At 43.2% G+C, this 18,751-nt stretch overlaps 1 protein-coding gene across 1 annotated transcript in view; it reads left to right on the forward strand.

Moving 5' to 3' along the window:
- KRI1 (KRI1 homolog) overlaps positions 1 to 524 on the forward strand; it is a 36,629-nt gene extending 36,105 nt beyond the window's left edge. The window contains exon 20 of the mRNA XM_030197053.1: positions 439 to 524. The gene's annotated coding sequence lies outside the window, so the exon portion shown is untranslated. The remainder of the gene's footprint in view (positions 1 to 438) is intronic.
- The last annotated feature ends 18,227 nt before the right edge of the window (positions 525 to 18,751 follow it).

Genomic DNA, 18,751 nt, shown 5'->3' on the forward strand with positions numbered 1-18,751 from the left:
TGTTGCAAGATGCCCCCCTCTCTGGGAAAGAGGTGGGGGCCAAGGCAAAGGCTTCTTTTCCTATATTTACACTAATCAGTGTGTCATTTCCAGGGGCTGCTTATAGGGACACCATGCCCCCCCCCCCCCCAGGGTGGCTTCCTAATATTTATTTATTTATTTGTTGCATTTGTATCCCACGTTTTCCCCACCTATTTGCAGGCTCAATGTAGCTTACAATACATCATGAATGGTGGAAATATATTAGAAAATAGACATTTAGAGTAACAGAAGAATATTGATGTGATAACAGCATTTGCTCAGTAAATGACCTAAATCCTACCCCAGTTACAGTGTTAATTATAGCACCCTGTCTGCCTCTGATGGTTATTACCATTGGTACAGTATCAGTTCACAATTTAGAAATTGTTACATGTTGTTTGCTTTGGTTTTCATCAGACCCTGTTCTTCGACAGCGATGGATTGCTGCAGTGGGGCGTGAGAATTTTGTGCTCAAAGCACTTCAGGGAAGAGGATATTGACAGAACCAGCTTGTCAGTTGTTCGTTTGCGAGAAGGGGCTGCGCCCAGCATATTTGATGCTTTTCCATCTCATTTTCGTCATGTCAAAAAGACCCCAAAACCTCCAAAGTGCCGATCTTCTAATACGCCGCCCATACCAAACCCAGATAACGAAATACACTTGCCAGTTCCTGAAGCTACCATTACAGAGACAGACCTGTTAACTAATCCAGATACATCCCGATCATCTAATACACCGCCCATACCGAATCCTGATAATGAAATACACTTGCCAGCTCCTGAAGCTACCACTACAGAGACGGGTCTGTTAAATAATCCAGATACACCAGAAAAGCAAGCTCTGAAACGGGAACTTGAACATGCACAAACACAACTTATTTCGGCACGTAAGAAAATTAAAATACTGCTACAAGCCAAACGGCGGTTGCAGAAGAGAGCAACTCACTTGAATGAAATAATGTCTGGCTTTAACAATTTTATTACTATACAAGGTCTCATTGAATCTGATGAAACTGTAATACCAAACCATGATTACACCTTATATCCCAAGACCTGACCATGTGTTCAGAAAAAAATTGTTGTACTGCTTTATATTGCTGATGAAACAGAAAAGTAAAGCTGACTTTAGTTTTTCCCTCAACAGATGTTATTGAAGTTTGTATTATGTGTGAAAAATTTTGTAGAAGCTGGGTTTCAAATCCAGATAGTCCAGAAGCTTCCTTTTCTTGGGTTTCTTCTTTCAAAATAGTGCAGACTGTGTTAAGAAGCTTCTCAGACAGGTCACATGTATGAATGCGATCGAGTAAGAAATGATGTGCTTTTGTTAAAGCTGTGAAAGAAAAATATTTGCATGTGCGATTTTATTATACAGGTCAACAATAATAGCAAGCAGCATGATATTAGCTGCCAAATTCATACAAGGTTAATTATTTTCAGTGCAAAATAAATCCATTGTCTGCCTGCTATGTGAATATTCCATTAATGTTTCATTATTGCTACCAAGTATTACATATTTAGGCATCTGCTGTCTAGAATTTTGGAAGGTGGAAATACAATATCTAATAAGTGTTTGCTGTTGTTTTGGGTGACTCAGTATGGCAGCAAGCTCTGCCTACTGGCTTTAGGCCAGATAATGGGCCGGGCATGCTCTCGCCATCTCCTGTCAATTAAACCTCCTTGATGTTAACGTTCTGGCCTCTTGGGCTGTGAATCTAGCAAATGTGGAGGAGCGATGTCTGAGCATCACCCCTTCGAATCGCAGTGGAGAAATTGTTGAGGCAGTCAGAGATTCGTGTCTGATGGAGGCGTGGAAGAAATGTTTTAAGCTCCAGTCCTGCTCTGCGAGGCTTTGCCTCCGAGGGTGGGGCAAAGCTCTGCATAGCTTTGCTGTAAGCAGAGTGTCCTGGGCTGGGTGCTGCTGCTAATCTGTGGTTTCTGATGCTTAATTCAAGCTGTCAGGGGTAGATTTATTAAAATATGTTATCACTTAGGTGGTGCATTTATTTATTTTTGTTACATTTGTACCCCGTGCTTTCCCACTCATGGCAGGCTCAATGCAGCTTACATGGGGTAACGGAGGGTTAAGTGACTTGCCCAAAGTCACAAGGAGCTACCTGTGCCTGAAGTGAGAATTGAACTCAGTTCCTCCGGACCAAAGTCCACCACCCTAACTACTAGGCCACTCCTCCATGCATCATTTTATAAAGCAGTTTGGCTGCCTAAATTTAGTTTTACACACACACCCCTAAACTCAATAAAAGTGGAGGTTAAAGTATGTGTTTGATGGTTCTTAGTGTGGATATCAGGATCTACTGTCTTGCTTTCATTGCAGCTGCTCTTTGCTGCCCTAGGCAACTGCCTAGCTGACAGGCATGATGTGTGTAGGTATTCCCAGGGCTTTTTCTATGTACAGAGGATCTCTGAGGGAGAGGAAGGGATTGTACAGATCAGTAGTTGGTGTGGATGGACAGACTGGATAGGCCGTATGGTATTTATCTGAAACAGAAGAAAGAAGCCGACCTTATGAAGAAAAACAGTTCATTTAATGATTGGGCATTATTTTGTGAATCCCGGGAACTTTGAACAATCATGATTTTGGTGCTTCCTGACTATAACTTAGCTTTTGAACGTTGTAGATCATTGACTATCAAAAAGTGTGTACGTAAATTCAAACCTGGTCCTAACTTCCTCCCCAGGACACATCTGCGCACCACAGCTAGACATATGTGCAAAATGCCTTATCAAATATCTGTATAAAATGTGGAGAATTGTATAAGGAGGCATTTCCACTCAAATCACTGTTTTATGCCTGGGATTGGTTCTGCAAATGATGCCCTTAGTTACTGTCTGTCTCCCTCTAGAAAATGTCGGAATGGTTTGCCTGTAACTAGTCACAAATCTGGCTGCAGCTATTCAGAGCTGTAGAAATGGTAAAGCATTGCATTGGCTCAGAACCTATAAAGATTATAAAACCTATAAAGTTTATAAAAAAAATAAAAGAATATAGCAGGCTTGGTTGTTTTTTCATGGCCCCTCCTGATTTTGACTTTTCATTGGTGAGTGAGAAATTGCCAGATCAGCTCTTTTTATTATTTTTTGTTTTATCTTTTAAAACCTCAAGAGGAAGGGACTTGAATATTTTTGCCTGAAAATAAAACAGCTTTGCTGGGACGGAGGAGGGATTAAGGCAGAAGAGCGCTCTCGGCAAGCCTGTAATTTAGCTTTTAAGTCAAATAGTTATATTGGAAAATAAAATATATATATATTTTTAAAGCAAAACCCCCAAACAAACCAGGAGCTTCTCATCTTCTTTATAAAATAAAAATTAAGCACACATGCCAGCTGAAAGCCTATAATTATAGCTCAGATTCTGAGTTGGAAGGAAAGAGGATGACGTAGGGGGGCAGAAACAAACACTGCTTCAGAAGAGCCCTATCCCAGAAAAGCCTAAACAAAACAATCCTTGCTGAGAAAATCCCAGATATAAAACTAAAGGCTTTTAGGGGGGTGGAGGGGGAAAGGGGAAGGAATGGTGACTGCACTGCAGCCTCCAAGACAGGTTTTCTCAGGTCCTTGGCAGAAAAAAAAGAGGGCTGCTTTTATAGCCAGTAACTGCACAGTGGCAATTTCCTGCAAAGCTCAGGATGTGTTTTTTCTCAGTTTCTCTAAAGCCCTTAAATTTCCCTCATACACACAAAGAGTAGCATCCTGTGGGTTGCCCTATGCAATTATCTGAAGCAACAGCAAATTGTGACCTTTGAAGCTCCTTTCCTCTGTGCAGTAGCTGGAGTAGGGGGTGCAGCAGTGGGAGGGAAATAAAAACAATGATTTAAACAGATGCATTCAATTGAACACCCTGACTTCCATCTCATGACAGATAACTTTAAAAGTCTTATAGCCTCTATATTAAGTAAAGTCATCTGTAGATTGTCTGTTTAGATCACTCGCATTTCTGCAGGGGGCTGTGACAGATGTAGACACCATGCCCCTTCATCCAATATCCCAGATCCTTAGCATTCCTCTGACTCTTTGAAGGTAGCCTCAGCTGTGCAGGACTCTCATCCCCCCCCCCCCCCCCCAAAAGAACCTGAGACCCTGTCCCTATATGATTAATCTTGCTCCTACCTGATCTGTTCAGGGCCGTCACATGGTGCTGTGTATGTGACATCCTAGGAAGTATTTTAACCGACACCACCAAAGAGAAGGGAGGATTAGACAGGACATCAGATACTTTTTACTTGCTCAATGGTCTGCTTTATATGTCCTGATACTGTATCCTGTCATTGCTCTTACTGGCATTTGATATGCCTGTCTCCAGGTTTACCTCCTCAATTGTATTTTATGCTTAAGTTTGGTCATGTTAATTCTGTTATGCTGATAACACAATTGGGTGAATCTCTTCATAAAGGCAGTTAATTCCAATTGATCAATAAGTACAAAAACAAATCTTCAGTAATTAGTAAGAGACCCAGGGATACAGAATCTGTCACCTCTAGGAGGGTTCAGGGGATGGGTACAGGGATACAGAGCTGTCACCTCTAGGACTGGAGGGTTCAGGGGATGGACACAGGGATATAGAGCCTTTGACCTCTAGGACTGGAGGGTTCAGGAGATAGACACAGGGACACAGAGCCTGTCACCTCTAGGACTGGAGGGTTCAGGATATGGACATAGGGATACAGAGCCTGTCACCTCTAGGACTGGAGGGCTCAGGGGATGGACACAGGGATACAGAACCCGTCACCTCAAGGACTGGAAGGCTCGAGGGATGAACACAAAGATACTGAGCCTGCCACCTCTAGGACTGGAGGGCTCGAGGGTCAGGCACAGGAATACAGATGAAGATGAGTTCAGATAATAGTGTATTTTCAGTTGTAGCCTATATGGGGCAACAGTGAGCATGAACGTTCAGTCTCTGCAGATGCAGTGACCATGCTGGTAATCCCCTGGTGCCAGTTATGGGGGAGGAGGGAGAGTGTGCTGGGAGTGATGTCTGGAACCATTTTTTAAGAATTCTTGTTTAGGTTTCAAAACCCAAGCAAAGCAGGAACTGCCAGAGACATACAGCGGTAGCAACCACCACCAAATTAATGGCAATTAACCGAAGTTACCCTAGAAACAGAATGAAAGCAAATGCCGAGTGCTGTCCACAAATTGCTCCTACCTGATGCCAATGGTAATGGTTAATAGGTATTGGCATTGCTTTGAGATGGGACAATGCCTTATCCATCAGTCTTGAATGTCTCTTCTAATGTCCCCTATGGGCTGAAACCGCTTATAAAGAGACAGTTTGCAGATGTGAATGAAGTGAAGCCGTTTCCTTTTCATATGTAGATGTGTTGCTGATGTTATTAGAGACCTATTGAAATTTCTGAAAACCTTGTGTCATTGATATGTAGATGTCTTGCTGATGTTACTGGAGATCTCTTGAAATTTCTGGAGGCCTCTTGTCATTGATATTTAGATGTCCTGCTGATGTTATTGGATATCTCTTGAAATTTCTGAAAAACTCTTGACATTTATGTGTAGATGTCTTGAGAATGCTACTGGAGGCCTCATGATGTTATGTAAATCCTTTGGTGCTAATGGAAATCTCTTGTCTTTCTTACTGGAGGTCTTTTGGTGTTGCTTTTTTGATCACCTGGTGCTATTCTTTGAGATCTCCCAGGACAATGTCTCCAAATGGGTTAGTTACCTGACTCCTAAACTAGGTATGTTGAGTATGATCTCACTTTCTCAAATTCACTGCTAGTGCTCACCATAGTACTGTACTTGCATTGTGCCAAAGAACTTCCTTCTGGAGTTTATAAGATATAACCTGGCTGCCTAGCAGCCTGCCAAAATGTGCTTGAAAATTCCTTTTAATCAATCCTGTGGCACCCACCCAATACAATGGGAAATATTTCTGTATCTTTCTGCCACATTTTCTTGGTTTTTGACTGTATTTCTTGATACTTGAGGATCTTCTCCTTCACAATTCACAGAATAATCACTTGACACTAACACCTCTCTTATCAGTACCGTTCTAATGTTTTCCTCCTTCATCGACGTGTACAGTTTTCTTGCATACGTCATTTTATTAGTTAGAATGGGAATGTCCCAAGTGATCATAACTTCTTCATTTTCCGTAATTCTCTTAGGGTCATCATCCCAGTGCTAAGGAGACCTTTTGGTTGGTTGCACAAATCTGTTGATACTGATAGAAGTCTCTTGTTGCTATTTTGATGGTGATGAAGATCTCTTAATATCTGGATATTTCTTAATATTGCTGTGCAAATCTGTATTGTAAACTGCATAGATATTTGTTTGATGTGCAGGATAGCAAGCCTGTAATAAACTTGGAAACTTAGGTAAATGTCTTGGCATTGTTTCTGGAGATCTCTTGATGCTGTGTAAAAACATTTGTTGTTTGTGCTAATGTTCGGAGGTCAAAAGGGAGTGGGATCAATGCTTTGTTGGAGATGTTTGGATGCTGTGTTGATGCTGATGGAGATCTTTTGATATTGTTGTTGGAGTTCTTTTGGTGTTGATCTTGAGATGACATTTTTTAGATGTCTTGATATTGTAGTATTATGTTTCAACATTTTATTGATGACAAGATAAATATAATATACAAATGCTGAAAAATACAAAACTGCTGTTGTACAGTGATGCTTCACAGATAATTGTTAAACAAGCCATCATCAGAAATTTTTATTTCCCCCCCCCCACTTCTCTTCCACCCTCCCTCCCCCCTTATTTCTTTGGATTCCAACCAATATTGGGGATAATGGGTTTAACCCTTCAGACCATGTGTACTTCCTCGACAGTTACAATAGATTAAGGAGCAAGCTTCGCCCCCGTGGACTAAGTCCTTGTATATATCGTCCCCATATTGACATGAACTGCTTTTTCCGTTTTGGGACTCCCTTTGCCTCTCTGGCTTCCCAGGTGGCCAACTCATGAATCTGATTCCTCCAGTGCCAGTACACTGGTGGGTCTGGTTCTATCCACTTCTGAAGAATAGTCTTGCGTGCCACTAGGCATACCTTGCGACACCAAACTCTCTCGTTTTTTGTCTGATTCGCAAAAGCTGCCTGTGTGTCTAAGACATAATGGTCCCAAGTTCCACCCACTGGGATCTGCGTTATGTTAGTCAGATAGCTCTTTATTTGTCCCCAAAATGCATGTATCCTTGGGCAGCCCCAAAAAGCATGGTACAGGCTGTGAGGTGTATGATTGCATTTTACACATTTACTGTCCATTTGTGGCCCTCATGTGTCTCCATTGTTGCCCTGACATGTATGCTCGCATGACCACCCTGTACCCACATTCTCTCAACCTCTCGTCTATAGTAAGTGACGGAATGCGTCTCAGTGTTGCCCCGACGTCCATCCTCCCAAAGAATTCCCGGAATCTCTTTCCCATTTTTGTATAATATATCCTAGGTTTGTTTTGGGTGGCGCATGACACTAGCGCTCTGCATAGGGTTGAGACTGACATTTCCCGTGATCTCTAGATTTTGAAAAAAATGTTTACCTCGTGTCCAAGTTTCTGTCTTAGGGCTTGCTGGTTCAGATGGAGAATATAATGCTTAACTTGAGCATAGGCAAATTGGTCTCCCCATGTATTCCCTATCTTATCTCGCAGTCTTCAAATGATAGTATGTTCCCTTCTGGTCCCATCAGGTCCTCCACCCTTGTGATTCCTTTGTTTCCCCATCTTATAAATGTAGTGTTACTCTGCCTGGCTTGAAATTCGGGTTTCCTCTGAGTGCTAACAGTTCAGATGTTGTTGGTGTGCCCCCCATGTTGATGGCCAGCCCTCTCCAAGCCATGCGCATAGGTTGTAACAATCGACAATGCTTAAACTGGATTGGAACCTGTCTTTGATCAAGATGTAGGAGGGTGAGAACATCAAAGGGGGCGAAATATTCCCCCTCCTCTTCCATAGGCGTAAATATATTGGATTGTCCTATCCAGTCTCCCACATGTCTCAGTAGGCAGGCCTGGTTATATAAGGCTATATCAGGCATTCCCATCCCCCCCGGTGCCAACCTGATATTGTAGTATTAATGCTGATGGAGATCTCTTGATGTTGCTGGAGGTCTTTTGATGTTGCTGTGTAAATCTACTCATATTAATGCTGATGGAGATTTCTTAGTGTTGCTTTGTCGATCGCTTGATGTTGCTGGAGGTCTTTTGATGTTGCTATGTAGATCTACTTATATTAATGCTGATGGAGATCTGTTGATGTTGCTGTGTAGATCTATTCATATTAATGCTGATGGGGATCTCTTGATGTTGCTTTGTCGATCTCTAGGTTTCATGATGTTGCTTTGGTGATCTTTTGAGATTGCTGGGTAGTTTTATTAATGTTGGTAGAGATCTCAATGTTGCCATGGGAGAACTCTTGGTGTGGTTCTGAAGGTCTCTACCTGCTGTTGAGAATTTAATTGGGTAATTGAAATCTCACATGTGTTGCTTCAGTTCCAATGGGACTGGAACCCATTAGCCCAGTTCCTAAATGCAAAAGAAAGGGGTCCTGATGGTGCCAGCACAGACAAATGTGGTTATTCTCTTGGGCAAACTGCCTGGAAATATCATGATGAAAGTCCACTTGAGAAACAGTGTAGAGAGAATTAGAATGGAGGGTATAAAATCGTGTGGTTCCCTCTGGTCATTCCATCCCTTTGGTACACAGCTCTGTGCTTCAGTAATGCTAGCCTATATCACTCACTTTCAGTAACTGTCATTTGAAAATGTCAGAACATAAGAATAGCCATGCTGAGTCAGACCAAAGTCCATGGAGCCCTGCACTATGTCTCCAACAGTGGTCACATCGGGTCACAAGTACCCAGCAGATCCCAAAACATAGATCTATTTACCATATTTAATTTTTAAGGTTGTGTACAGTTCTCCTAACTCTACCCAATTACTTTAGAATGGACTTTTCCCCCAGGAACTTCTCCATTCCTCGTTTTGATTCCCTGCCATGTTAGTTACCTCGACCATATCTTCTGGTAACAGATTCCACAGCTTAATGGAGCAGACATTAATAACCTATTGACTGAACTTTAGGGGTCACGTTGTCTCTCCAGCCCCAGGAAACAACCCCAGCATAAGCTAAGCCATCTGTTGGCCATGGCAACCTGAAGGACAAGCTGGAATAAGAGACCCAGAATGAGACTAGCAACTGCTATAGGTACACATCTGGAAAATAGACTGTAGTACCTGTTGTAAGAACATCATTACCAAGAAACCCCTCCTCATGTTATAAGAATCCCCCCTTATAAGAGCTTTCCACAACACTTGGTATGTTGCTTCCTTTAGCACTAATTCGAGAACCCTGTTGATAGGAAAATGCATTATTGCCCCCCCCCCCCCCGGGTTTCTGTTTCTGATGATGATTCAACTAGACAGTGGCCAGCCTTGATGATGATGTCATGACACGGCAGAACACATTCTGGACTTCATAAAGCACTTCCACTTGACATTACACGCAACAGCAAGAGTTAAAAACAAGGGCAGAAGATAAAAACTACAAGTTCTGTCTCCAGATCTGACCTGGGAGCCTTACACCGAGGTCACGTGTGGTATGGCAAGAGACATTTCAAGGATGCATGGCTTTGAACTTGGGCGGCAGGGAGATAGACACTGGCACCAATCTGTCACAATAAACACCCCCATAAACGTCATTGCTTAGAACAATCAAGTACAGTCCCTGGTATGCATCGGGTGGGGCGGGGGAATAGGCAGCCCCGAGACAGCTGGAGGCTGGCAGCTGAGACATATGGTTAAAGGGTTGGGATTCCACTGTGGTCTCTGCTATCCTTTCTGGGCAGGGGCTACTATGCTGTTTCCATCCTGTGCACAGCAGGGCTGGGGAATGTTTAGGGGAAAGAGGGTTGGCTCCCCTGTATGAGTGTCATCGCCCACAAGGTCTGAACAGACAGCAAGGGAGTGAGAGTAGGGATGCAGGTTTCTGGGGTTCCTGTCAGGTCTTCGGCCTCCTAATCCCAATATATGAACATTGATGGGCCAATGCGCAGAACTCCAGCGCTAAAGTGAAATTCCAGGAACAGTGCAGAAAAATAGCTCCCCAATGCTTAACACTATGTGCATGCAAATAATAACACAGCTGCTAGGCTTATTTATGGTAAATCTGAGGTTTGAAAGCTCAAGACCACTGCGTGAGAAACTGCATTGGCTCCCTGTCAAGGACCGAATAACATTTAAATTTGCACTCTGTGCATAAAATTCTCTTATGGTGAAGCCCCTGCGTATATGGACACCCTTGTCAGCTTACCACCACGAAACTCTCACAGATCAGCTCGCTTGTAGTTAAATCTGCATTACCCAATCTACAGAGGCCTCAGTATAAAACCACCTACGCCTCCACCTTTTCCTATAGTAGCGCACAACTATGGAATGGTCTACCTAAAAGTTTGTGAAAATTACCCCTGATCATCCGACCTTCAAAAAATACCTTAAGACCGTCTTATTCAGAAAAGCTTACGCTCCTGACCCGCCCCGCACCGCTGTCTATTGAATTCAGTTTCTCTTTCCACATTTCCCCACCTCTGCTATTACTTACTAGCCTCTTTCAACTACAATGCCGTTGACTGTTGTTGTAGAATTGATGTATGATTTTGTAAATTTCTGTAAGCCACATTGGGCCTGCCCTTGGGTGGGAAAATGTGGGATATAAATGCTATAATAAATAAATACACGCACTGACACCCTGCAAGTAAGGAGGAGGAACGTACCTGGTACATGCGCGAAGAGTTTCACAGTAAACCGCGGATCTTGTGCACATGCAGCAGGTAAATCCGGAAGTGACGCTTACAGTGGTGCTGATTCTCTGTGCCTTTAATATAAGGTTTTCAACGTCTCCTTTCACCGAGGCTTATATTTAAGTCCAGAAAACAGGCGCCAACATGCACTTTCGTTTTCCGGCTTTGCTGGGACTCGCACACGGGTGTTTCTCAGTCCCAGCGCTTAGAGGCTTCCAGGGGCTTCCTTCCGCCTCCAAATTCAATCAAAACCAGCAGATTTTAAGGAGAAAATCATGGGAATTCCTCTCTTCAAAACAGCCTGACATCAGCTTCGAGCTGGCGTTGGATTTCTAGCATTAAGGGCGGAGGGAATAGGAGATGAGCTCATTAACATCCTTTGACTACTTTTAAATAGTGTTTTGCACTAAACCTTTGGTGCACATATTGTTTCTCGTGCTAGAGGTCCTGTGAACGTTCTGCGCAGATTAATGTCGGCTCCAGTCCAGCGCTAAATCCGCTCTAGTGCCAGCGTTAGATTCTCAGCATCAGCCCATGAAAAAGGAAAAGGGGGTTCAGTTTATGTCCCCCATATCAGGGAGATGTGATATACGAGGAGTACTAATCCCTGCTATGTGGTGTATTGGGCAAATCTTCCCATGCCTCAGTTCTAATCCCCCGTTCTGTCACTGAATTTAATTTAATTGAACACATTTATTATTCCTCTCAGCCCTTCAGTTCAGAACGGATTACAACATAAGAATCGTACTTAGTAGTAGAATTGTGCAGATTTTAACAAAGAAAAATACAATGTCAAATATTTTGATTTAAATACATCCTAAAAATCCCAATTTCCAAATTACAATAAAAAGAGCAGTTCTTACATAATAAGCAAAAACGATGATACCAGCAACATCAGACATTTCCAATCAAATATTTTCCGAACAGACAAGTTTTCAAATTATGATGGAATAACATATAATTCTTAATATTTCTAATGAAAATGGGGAGATGATTCCATAATTCATAAGTACATAAGTATTGCCATCTGGGACAGACCAAAGGTCCATCAGCCTAGCATCCTGTTTCCAACAGTGGTCAATCCAGGGTCACAAATACCTGGCAAGATCCCGAAAAAGTTCAAGACATTTTATGCTGCTTATCCCAGAAATAGTGGATTTCCCCCAAGTCCAATTTAATAATGGGCCTATGGACTTTTCCTTTAGGAAGCCGGCCAAATATTTTTTAAAACCCCGCTAAGCTAACCGCCATTACCACATTCTCTGGCAACAAATTCCAGAGTTTATTACACATTCAGTGAAGAAAAACTTTTCTTTGATTCGTTTAAATTTACTACTTTGTAGCTTCAATGGCAGCACCCTCTTAAATCTCTCTTCCCCACATCATTCACCCTACTGATTTCAGTGGCGTCACCCTCTTAAATATCTGTTCCCTGCATCATTCACCCCCATAGATTTCAATGGCATCACCCTATTAAATCTCTCTTCCCTGCATCATTCCTCTTTAAGAGTATTCTAATTACTGAGTTGTTAACCTCACTTGTTCATGATTCAGCAGATCCAGCCATTTCTTACATAAACTTTCCAACCTATTTTTCCTCTCTCCTACAGTCCTGGCCTGTTACTCCATCCATGGAAAGCTCTTGAATTGAGACCTTAACTTTTCTTCCTGTCTGCCTCTCACCTTTTCCCTTCTGCCCTTCCTCTGCGCCTTCCAGCTTTCACACCTCCTCCATGAAAGCCTGGAATGGACCTCTGGTCAGGGTATACTCAGGCGTCTTAGATGTCCAGATGAGGGGTCAGGGCAGGGCAGGGCAGAGGGAATTGGTGCTGTGGGGTGTTACCAGAGTCATCACTTTTCCCATGACTCGATTCTCAGAGGAGATTTCTGGGTCGGTCCCTGTGTTTGCTGTTGTGTCCCACTGCATTGAGGGTTTTGTGGTTCCTGAATCTACCATTTGACCTCAATGGTGTGGGTGACAAGTTGTCAGAAACACCAAATTGTCCTAAAATTGCTTTCCTTGACCATATTTAAGAGAGGCAGAGCTGTTAGACACACAGAGACACACACAGGGTGTTTTGCCCTGGCAAGGAATGAATGGAATACTGTCCCCTACATGTTCCTCACAGCCTGCTAGGTGAGATGCTCAGGGCATGCCATGTCCAGGACAGGTCTTTTAGAAAGGGTGAGGCCAGTCACCGATTCCACCTGGAACCAGCAGGGCTATGGGTGTGGCAACAACCAGGGAATAGCTCTGGCACAAAGACATCCAACCAGCCCTGTCTAAAATGCATCAACATTCTTGTCCTGGCATCACAAGCCACATTTGGCTAATCCCTTGTCCACTGATGAGTCAGGTTTGGCCTGTGGACTCATGCAGCCCTTGCCTGGATTTCACAGTGGTGGTGGCCACAAGAGCCAGTTCTTTGGTTATCAGTGGTCCTGAGCACCCAAATATTGAGAAAGCTCATTCACTGTGTCCAAGGAAGGGTAATTTTAGATTAGTGATACATGCAGGACCTCCTCACTTCATGACAGTAATTTAATCTTCTAAGCCATGCCTGTCAGCAATTTGTGTTCTGGAGCATCTAGGTGAGATCCGCTAATTTTACTGGTTAAACAAAAAAATTTGATTTATTTTTGAAGTGTGCTGCAGAGGGAATCTGGATTGGGAAGCTCAAGGTGTGTTCTGTCTAGAGCTGATGTCTTTCACACAAAAATACTACAGAGTGAAATTTTGTAGTTCTTCTATGTTCTTATGCCTGTTTCAGTTTACCATTACCCTGGTATGAAATACATTAAGACTCCCACGGTGGAGCAGTACCATCGTTTTCTCTCACCCACCCATCATATCTAGTACTGCCGGAGCACGATACGAGTGCTACGTGCAGCTCGCACACGATCCTGCAAAAGCCACACTTCTCTGAATTCGTCATCCTCCCATCCCTTCCCCCATGAGCTGATCTTGAAGGCCAACAGCTGTAAGTAAGATCTGTATCAGCTATAAGATCTGTATCACACTGGATCCTCTAGGGGATGGGAAAGGAATGAATCTTTGCTCCTTTATTATTATTCTTGGCCTCCTGTTCTCACCAGTGTTCCTCTGGGGAATAGAGAAAGAAAAAAGCTGAAAATCCTTCTAGACGTCCTGAAGCACGTAGCATCCAAACCCAGCCGAGGACATGGAAGTGTCCTGTATTGCACATGAGAGAGAGAGAGAGAGAGAGAGAGAGAGATAACACTTCTGTGAACCGGATGCTGGTGAGTCCTCAGCTGGAGGACCAGGTCCGGTTCTGCAGGTCGAACCTCTGAAGGGAGAGAGACTGGCTGCAAGGGATCCACAGAAAGGAGACCAAATCAGAACTTCCACATTACCCAGCTCCGGGAGGAAGATTTGGTGCCAGTTCTGAATTTTCACAACCTTAATCGTGGTTCATTAAGGGACCTGCTGCGCTGACTTCAGTGGGTAGAATCAGGAACTACAAAGCCCACAGTGCTTTGGCCTGTAAGTTTAAAACCAGGACTGGCCAAATGTCCTCCCTCCTGGAACTGGGTAATCTTGGCAGCTATGAGAAAATTCCCAAGATAAGCCCAGAGGACTTTACCTGAGAAGTGAGGGAAAACCTCGGAGTTAAGGTGAGGTCCCTAGTGCTGCACCAGGACTGAAACTGGACTGAGATGGGCTGGACCGTCAGGGTGTGCCAGTGTCATGGCCCATGTTCCTCCTCATGGTAGGTGTTGGGACCTGCTGATCTCTTCCCAGTCAAGTATTTCAGAGCTCTTTCATTGGGCTCCCCCTCCCTTTCCTAGGCTCATGGGGACAGGAGTTACAGCCCCTGCAGCAGGGCATCTTGCGAGCTTTTGCCCCCTGCATTGTCACTTTCATCCACTGGCTGGCACATCTGCCTCCTCTAGGCAAGCAACTACCCAAAAGCAGGTCTCCAGTTACTGAAGGTGTATTATCAATTTAGACAGTCTTTGGAAACTTTACTGTTTGAAAAATATTTCTGAATATGCTGGTCTAATATTGGTATTTGAATCTTAGTGTAACCCCACTTTAATTCATAAGAACATAGGCCATACTGGGGACAGGCCGAAGGTCCATCAAGACCAGCATCCTGTTCCAACAGTGGCCAATCCAGGTCACAAATCCCAAACCGTACAACACATTTTATGCTGCTTATCCTAGAAATAAACAGTGGATTTTTCCCTAAGTCCATCTTAATAATGGCTTATGGACTTTTCTTTTAGGAAGTTAGCCAAACCTTTTTAAACCCCGCTAGCTAACTGCTTTTACCACATTCTCTGGCAATGAATTCCAGAGTTCAATTACACGTTGGGTGAAAAAAATATTTTCTCCAATTTGTTTTTATTACTTCATTGCGTGCTCCCTAGTCCTAGTATTTTGGAGAGAGTAAACAACGATTCACATCTACCTGAATTTGCTGCGGGGAATTTGGAAGCACCCTCTGACAAATGAAAGCTTTCATTCTGTTGCCTGAAATTGCGGAATCCTTTCTGTACAAAATTAATCATCTCATCCTCATGCCAACCTAGAACCTGTTGGCATATTGGACACACCCTAGCCAGTCAGGTTTCAGGACACTCACAATTAATATGCATGAAAGAGATATACATACAGTGGAGACAGTGCATGCAAATTTATCTCATGCATATTCATTGTGGATATCTTGAAAACCTGAGTTGGCTGTATGTGTCCTCAAGGACTGGGTGAGAACCTCTTATCTAAATCATTCATCATCATCTGGGCAGTGAGAGGAACTGTTTGTTTTATTTTTTGAACTTGTTCACGCCTGGGGGAATTTCATTTAAGTGGGTGAAAGGTCCTTGGAAAAACAGGAATGAACTAAGCGACTGTCACCCTTCCCCCCCCCCCCCCCCCAGACCCATGGCGAGCAGTGACCCAATGAATGCCCCTCCTCTGCTACCAGCCTGGTTGATTATTTAGAGAGTATTAAACAAAAGTCACCCAATTAAATATAAACAAGTTAATATCTGTGGGTGGGGGGAGGGGGCAATTACATTCCCTGAATGGCCTGACCCAAGTCGCCTCCACCAGCACCGTGCCAGTCCTTTAAAGAGGGCAGCTTGGCGCTAAGACAAGTTCATCCTCATTTCTCATCCTTCCCATGAAAAACAGAAAGTTCTCGGAAATCACCTGGTTCCTTTTTATGGAACTGCACCCCTCACCCCATCCCCTCTAAAACGGTTAGCAAGACTGGTCCTCTACCAAGTGCCAGAGTGGACACAGCAGGCATCTCCCCCTACCCCATTAAACCCCAGTCCCACTGGATTCTGCCTGACCAGAGAAGAGGCTTCCCCATTATAGGAGCCAAAAATTCTCCCCACCTTTCTCCCCTTCCCCCACCAGGTTCAAACCCAGACCATCCAGCCTTGCACCAACAGAGGAGAGAGAAGAGACAGACTTAAGGTTCCATTGAGGGCCCCCCCTCCATCACTCCCTTTCTGAAAGGCTTCCAGCTCCTCCTTCTGCCCCAACCCTTCAGAGCTGCCAAGTTGTCCAGGTCCAGGAGGGAGACTTTTGGGCCAGTCCTGGTTTGAATTAATTTCCCAAAGCAATGTGGGATTTGTAGTTCCTGACTGCTTCCTAGAGTGAGTAAGTTTGAGGATATCACTCCACATTTAAAAAAAATTGCATTGGTTGGCCATTTCATGGCGGATTCAATTGAAACTGCTGGTACTGATTTTAAGGCATTGCATGATGAGTCTCCGTATGATGTGGCTCAAGGTTGCAGAAATATCATCTGAAAAGATCCTTGCAATCGCAGGATGAAGAATTGTTGGCTGTTCCTTCTGTCTGCAGTATTTGACTGTTTATGTTCTGTTTATGTGCATTGAGTTTGTTGATGGTGTTTTATTGGATTTGATTATATGTTTGTTTATTGTATTCTGCCCAGATAATTTTTGTAAACAAATAGTAAATTCTAATCATTGACATCAGGCGTTGCTGGTTCCGTCATGCATTAGGCATGTCAGAACTAAACGAAAACTAAAGAATACGAGACCAGGCATATCTACAAAGTTGCAATCAAATCAATCGAAGAAAGTTAAAAACTACTAAAACACATATCATACATTTAAAATCTCACACAAGAACTTCTCGAGTAGCCAAGTTTAAAAAAATGTCCCTGAATCGCTAGAGACTATCAAGGGATCTGAGAATTACAGGGCGATCATTTCAAACTTTAACCACCCGTAAAAGAAACAAGAACTGGAATACCCTCTTGTATCTAATAGGTCTAAAAGATGGAAGACGTAAAAAACAGACGAGGATGCTGGGCTGGATGACCTTTGTTCTGTTCCAGTCTAGCAATACTTAAAAATTAACAATGACGTCATGTTGCCAGAGAATGTGGTAAAGGCAGTTAGCTTAGCGGAGTTTTAAAAAGGTTTGGATGGCTTCCTAAAGGAAAAGCCCATAGACCATTATTAAATGGACTTGGAGAAAATCCAGTATTTCTGTGATAAGCAGTATAAATGTTATGTACTTTTTGGGGGAATCTTGCCAGGTATTTGTGACCTGGATTGCCCACTGTTGGAAACAGGATGCTGGGCTTGATGGACCTTTGGTCTGTCCCAGTATTGCAATACTTATGTACTTATGAGCAAGACCGTATAATATTTTGAAAACAATTGTGCAAGTCTTAAAGTAAACCCCAGCCTGGAAGCCAGTGGGCTCTAACCAACAGTGGACACAAAATAACTTTGCTACTTTCTGTGGCCTCTTCAGAATTAGTTGTGTACTAGAGAATGACACCAGGACAAAGCTTGTCCCAATCCCCGCAGGCTCTGTCCCTGTCCTCATCCCCTTGTGACTCTCTATTGTGTACAGCCCACAAAAAGCACATTACAATAGTCTTAACTGACTTAAAATTAAGGCCTGGACTATTATTCTAATTTGCAGGGATTTGAACAATGTCTAATCCTTCTTTTAAGTAACAAAAAAAAAAAAAAAAAAAAGACTTTTCTGGTCAACTGAGCCACATGATTCTCAAAAGGGAAATGGGACTTGATATACCACCTTTCTGAGGTTCTTGCAACTACATTCAAAGTAGTTTACATATATTCAGGTACTTATTTTGTACCAGAGGCAATGGAGAGTTAAGTGACTTGCCCAGAGTCACAAGGAGCTGCAGTGGGAATTGAACTTAGTTCCCCAGGATCAGAGTCCACTGCACTAACCACTAGGCTACTCCTCCACTACTAAGAGAACTTAGTAGCTAGAACTGGTCTAAAATCTCTCTCCTGGAACCAGGTACCTTCTCAGCCCTGCATCACAGGCAAATTGGACAGGATTGTATTTTAGGAGTGGGTGTTAGAGGTTGTGTCTGGCAGGAGGCTTGTGGTCCCGCAGGCACTAGATGGCAGGGGATGGGTGTAGCAGGGAAGTCCAATGTGGCTACCCTTGACTGACAGAGAGTGGAGCTGAAGGTGTTAGTCTGGGGGGGGGGAATAGCCCTTCTAGCCCTGGACCAGGAAGAAGGTCTGTGAACACCACCTGCACCCTTCTTAGGTAGATAATATGGCAGAAATTTAAAGAAAAATCAGATGATACCTTTTTTATTGGACATAACTTAATACATTTCTTGATTAGCTTTTGAAGGTTGCCCTTCTTCGTCATATCGGAAATAAGCAAATGTTGGTAGATGACAGTATATATAAGTGAAACATCAAAGCTTTTCAGTGACAGTCCAACAGGATGGGGGTGGATAGGTGAGATATGTATGGAGACAGGATGGTGACAAAGCAGTATGATTTTCAAAGCAGTACAATTTTATGGTTTATAATGGGCAAGAAAACCCAGATCTTTGTTAAGTCCTGTCTGGTGGGTGTCAAAATATTTAATCATTCTGACTTCAAAGGTCTTACGTTCCTGTAAAGGTGGCGGAGTAGCTCTGTATGTGAGAAATGATAT

Source organism: Microcaecilia unicolor, chromosome 3 (assembly GCF_901765095.1).
Source record: "Microcaecilia unicolor chromosome 3, aMicUni1.1, whole genome shotgun sequence".
In the NCBI taxonomy this organism is placed as follows: Eukaryota; Metazoa; Chordata; class Amphibia; order Gymnophiona; family Siphonopidae; genus Microcaecilia; species Microcaecilia unicolor.